Here is a 6,000-nt window from a genome sequence, read left to right as displayed (position 1 = left end):
ACATAGTTTTCTGGCCAACTGTGAATCCCTTCCCAGACGGGATGAACCCTGAATATTCCATCTTTTTGAAAATGAAACAGGATCGGGGGGCAGGAGTGTTCTGGCATCGTTGCTGGACCCTGTCCCATGAAGCCTCCTCGCAGGAAGAAAACTGCTACTTCAGCTCTTCTTAGGATGGATTTGGGCAGAGGGCAGGGTTTTTCTAAAGACAAGGACCCTTCAGGAGAGGCCAGCTCAGCTGCTTGAGAGGTGCCTTGACGGGTTTGAGTAGCAAGGGGGGTGGCCTTGAGAGCAGGAAGGGGTCACCTTATTGTCACACTCCAGAAGCAGCCACCAGATGGCGAGGTTCCCTTATTTTCCTCAAAGCCCAAAGAGCTTTGAAAGTGGGAGAGAATAAATGACGTTCATTTCTGTCTTTGGATCAAACAGCAGTGAAGGGGACGGGGATGCCAGGCTTCAGGAGTCATGTCGGAGCCTCTCCCTGTGTGTCAGACGATACCACCCACCTTGCAGGGAGTCTGTAAGGAAATGCTTATAATGCGAGTGAATGCTGAGACCCCACCTGGCAAGTTCTAAGCATTCAAGAAGCTTCCTTTTGAAAAATGAAGTTAAAGTCAAGAAAGCCTCTGGTATGACAACCTCGTTTTGATTGCTTTTATGCTGAGTTCTCTTTGTTCAAACAAAGAGAATAAAACAAGAATTTCACAGATACGACACTGGAGAAGAGGTTTTTAAACAGATAAAATATCTTGTGCTGGTGAAGGTAGGACAATAAGAGCAAAAGGGCTTTATCTAAAACTGGTTCTCATATTTTGCTTTGAGAGTTAAAAAACGCTAAATCAAAGAACAATAAGTTACCTGAAAAATCTGAATGAAATAATGACAGAAGCTCAAATTATCTCATAGTAACTTTTATTTATTTATTTTTTAAGATTTTATTTATTTATTCATGAGAGATACAGAAAGAGAAGCAGAGACACAGGCAGAGGGAGAAGCAGGTTCCATGCAGGGAGCCCGACGTGGGACTCGATCCCAGGACCCGGGGATCATGCCCTGGGCCGAAGGCAGGCGCTAAACTGCTGAGTCACCTAGGGGTCCCTCATAGTAACTTTAAAAAAATATATTTTATTCATTTATTTTGAGAGACACTAGAGAGAGAGAATGCAAGCGACAGGGGGGTGCGGCAGCAGAGCCAGAAAGAGAAAGAGAATCTCCGGCAGATTCCCCACCGCCTCGAGGTGGGGTCATGGGGGAAGGCTCGATCTCACAACCCTGAGAACCCTGAGGTCCTGACCTGAGCCAAAATCAAGAGTGGGACACTTAACCAGCTGAGCCACCCAGCTGCCCCCTCATAGTAACTTTTCTAAACTTATTAGCAGACCTAATCATTTTAATATAATTCCTGGTGTAAATGTTAAAGGGCTCAATGTAATAGCCTCTACTCAATTATACACAAATTAGAATTTGTCCTAGAAGTGTAAAACACCCTGGCTTGCTCATTAGGCTTGCCTAACACTTAAAAATATTTCCGTAGCCACACTGTGGTCGTAGTTTCCATAAAGTCATTTACCAATGCATACTATACATATCATCTCAGAGAGATCAATACAGTACAAGCCCCATGCTGTTTCCTCGTAACCTGTCCAGACAAGTGCAGGAACCCAGATGCAGTCTGCCCAAGGCAACTTATTAGTGAGTGTTTCAGTTGGGGTGGTTACAGCAGCATTTAACAGAAGATCAATTCAATTGGCACCAATAAGGTAAAAAGCCTGAGGTAGGGTGATTGCAGTCCTGACTGAGGCCGTGGCTCCCTGCCGTCACTGAGGATCCAGCTTCTCTTCATTCTTCTGCTGCGCTTTGCTCATGATACTGGCTTTTGACCACAGGTTTGCAGGAAGCCTGCAGCAGATTCAAGTCAGTTGACCCTTGAAAAACACAGGTTTGAACTGCGGGAGTCCAGTTATGACTTTTTTCCCCAAAATATATAAATACAGTACTGTAAATGTATTTTCTCTTATGATTTTCTTAATAACATGTTCTTTTCTCTGGCTTTCTTATTGTAAGAATAAAGCATATAACATATATAACTTACAAAATATGTGTTAATTGATGGTTTAAGCTCTCCAAGGTTTCTGGTCAACAGAAGGCTATTAGGAATTAAGTTTAGGAGACTCACAAGTTCTACATGGATTTTCAACTTCCCAGACCATTGGTGCCTCTAGCTCCTCCCCGTCCCGACCCCCAGCCCCATTGTTCAAGAGTCAACCCTACTTCACAAGGCTCCCTTGTACCCCTTTTGAAGACTGAGAAAAACTCTTCCCCACTCGCTATCCAGAATTATAAATATGTCCACTCCTAAATTTTTCGCTGGCAAGGAAAATGGAATTTCCATGATTGGATTAGATGAATTATCATCCTCCATAGGGCTGGGGAAAGGTCCACCCTTTTCTAAACTATGTGGTCTCCTGATAACTGAACAAAATCAAGTTTTTCATCAAAGGGAAGATTAGTGGATAGAATGGCTTCAAAGTAGGTGGTCAGCAGTGTCTGCTATGCCGGGTCAGAGAAAGAGCCTAAGAGGAATCTGCTTCAAAAGCAGAGCTCATGCTTTCAAGCTATTTGCCTTGTGGGAGGAGAATAAAAGTTAAAGAATAACTGGGCAGTGCTATTCCTTTTTTTCTGAGTTGATACGGCAATCTCAACCCCTGATGATTTTTTTCGGGAAAGATGAAATACTGTGATTATGTCTCTTAAAAAGACACAAGAAATTCCCTACATGGAGGAATCAGTAATTCAGTTTTAAATTTGTAACTAGGGTGGCCCCGGGGGGGCTCAGAGGTTTAGCGCCGCCTTCAGCCCAGGGCATGATCATGGAGACCAGGGATCGAGTCCCATGTCGGGCTCCCCGCATGGGGCCTGCTTGTCCCTCCGCCTGTGTCTCTGCCTCTCTCTCTCTCTCTCTGTGTCTCTCATTAATAGATAAATAAAATCTTTAAAACAAATTGTAACTAAAAGAAATTTGGGGGGAAGAATAACTGAATCAACTAGAATACTTTCAGGTCAATGTATAGAAACCCCATCTGTGACAAGCTTCCCTTTATCACAGGAAATCCAGAGGTAGGGCGGGCGCCAGTGTTGGTGGCTTTGGCTCTTTCCATGTCTTGGTTCTGCATTCTTCAGTGTTGGCTTCAACCACAGATTGGTGGCTTCAGTGGTTCCAGGTGTCCCGGCTAGTCAAGGCAAGGTTCAAAGGGGGCAGAACAGCAGCTGCCCATTCGGAATGGCAAGGCTTTTCCAAGATGCCCTTCAGCATACTTCCTCTCCCGTTTCACCAGCCAGAGAGGTCACATGTCCATTCCTGAATCCATCACTGCCCGGAGGATGGGCTTAGTAAACATCTGGGGCGTGAGAATTCTGATTGCCAGTTTGTCCTCATTGTGATTGGGATAATCAATATCTCGTCACCTCTATAACTCCAGCAAACTAATCTGGCCCATCACATGTTTTTGTAAATAAAGTTTTATTGGACACAGCCCCACTTATTTCTTTATGTAATGTTGATCTCTGCTTTCACACTACAATGATAGAGTTGAGTACTTGTAACAGAGACCATATGGCCTGCAAAGCCTAAAACATTTTTTATCTGATATTTTATAAAAGAAAAAGTTTGCCAACTCTGATCCAGAGTGAACTGTATAGTACTTCCCTTTATTTGCTTCAAACTATCTTCTGAAAATGGCCAGTTTTAAGTAGTGTAGATTGCCCTCCCCATTGCTAGTGGGCATCCTCCCGTCCATTGAGGGTCTGAATAGAACAGCAGAGGAAAGAAGAATTCACACTTTTTTCCCTGCCTCACTTGTGAGCTAGAAAATCCTACCTGAAAAAAAAAATCCCACCTGATCAGCCCCTTCCCTTGAACGGGGGTTTATACTGTCAGCTTCCTGGGTTCTTGGGTCTTCAGATTCTGACTGAATTACACCACTGGCTTTCCTAGGTTTCCAGCTCGCAGATTGCAAATGGCAGAGTGTGGGATCAACCTCCATAATTACAGGAGCCAATTTCTTATAGAATCTCTCTCTCTCTCTCTCTCTCCTTCTGTGTACACACACACACACACACACACACACACACACACACACTCATAAGTATATTGGTTTATATGTATGTTTGTTTCTCTGGAGAACCCTGACAACTACAGGATGAAACCTAGGTTTATCTCAACCATAGTTACATGATTAGATATATTTTACCAATTGCCCATGTGATTTTTCCAAATTGAAAAACCCGGATCCCCATAACATACCCACATAAAATCAAATCACTGACTTTCCCAACATTCACGCTGCTTATATAGTGTTCCAGCCAGGGGTGTACTAGATCCGGTTTTTACTGACTTACACGGGTTGATTGCTAGCATTTCTTTCAAACTGTGTTCAGTGGCCTAGGTAGTATAAAATTGAGCATGGTGGGTATAGCTATACCACAGGAATCGGCAAACATTCCAAACAGAGGTTGTTGGATTTTTTCCCCGCCTGAAGATCTGGTTGTTAAACACTTGCCAGCACACCGTGACTCCAGCAATTACTAGTACATTTTACGTACCTATTTCTGTTATATAACTGCATGCCAGAGAATGTCTGTATGTGATTGGGACATTGCCAATATATAATCAGTTTAAAATGAATGTCATCTGAAATAATTAGTCAATTAAATAAGTCTGAATCATTCTGAACTCTTACTTTGTTCTGGGGTGACAGTAGTGTTTACTGAGATCCAAAGCAAAGCCCAAGGTTTAGAGAGGTTTGTCTAAATATAAAAAGTGCACTCATTCATTTAAACAAATATTTATTAAGCATCTAGTAAGTCCCAGGCCATAATGGCTCACTAAAGACCTGAGCCCTGTTCAACGAAGCCTTTCATTCTAGTGTAGGAGATAGAAGTTAAACAAATAATCACATAAATGAATACAAAATTAACAGTGGAACAGAAGGAAAAAAACAGAGGTCTTTACAAGTGTGGAAAACCAGCCGACCGTGAGAGGAACTGAGAGACAGTCACTCTATCTGGATCACAGAGAGTAAGAGTAAGAAGAGACTTCCGATCTGAAATCTGTATTTTAGGGAAATCTATCTTCCAAGAGCTCCTGGAAAAACATGCCAGTCTAAGAATAAGGGGGACCCATGTGAATGGTTTTAAACAAGGGAGTATCAGGATTAGATTTGCATTTTCAAAAGATCACTGGCTGCAGGCGACAAATGAATTGTGGAATGGGAGGAATAAACAGAAGGAGATAAATCTTTTGGCTGCTGCAGCCATTTTGGTGGGGGATTATGGAAGTTCAAACCAGGGCATTAGCAGGGGAAATAGTGAGAAATATCTGGGGCCACATCTGAACTAACTGGGGTTCCTAAGAAACACTTCAAGAAGCTTGTAATGTAACTGAAGAGGTGACTCACAGGTATGAAATCACAGAAACAGTGTATAATTAGGAAGTAAACCGAGAAGTTCAAATTTTAAGGGACATAGGAATTGAGAGTGAAAAATGGGTCAGCACTCCAATGGTGAGGATTTGGAGAGAGAAGCCAGGGGCAAAAGGCAGCAAGAGTCAGGACAGTGAAGGAAGAGGCCTATAGATATGGCACATCGTGGGCAAGAACACATCTTGTTGGATATGCAGGGAAAGGCCAAATTACGAGAACTTGAAAGGGCCAGAGTTTGAAAGTCTTGATGTGAAATTAAAGAATGAGCCATTACAAATGGTTTACATAGGAAGAGTACAAGATGAAAGCAACATTTAAGAAAGTTCAGTTTAACCAAACTCTGTGATTAATTCAACTAGGAAAAACTTGCTGCCTGCATGGTTGTTGAATGGTGGGCTGGACTTAGGTGCTGGCAATTAGGAATGGAGATGAGGGATGGATATTAGGAACATCCAGCAGGTTGGAGATGTTGAATTTGCTTTAGACCACAATGAGCTTGAAAAGATGATGAGTGGGAGCA

Source organism: Canis lupus, chromosome 31, assembly GCF_048164855.1.
Source record: "Canis lupus baileyi chromosome 31, mCanLup2.hap1, whole genome shotgun sequence".
Taxonomy (NCBI): domain Eukaryota; kingdom Metazoa; phylum Chordata; class Mammalia; order Carnivora; family Canidae; genus Canis; species Canis lupus.
Note: the sequence above shows the minus strand (reverse complement) of the source record.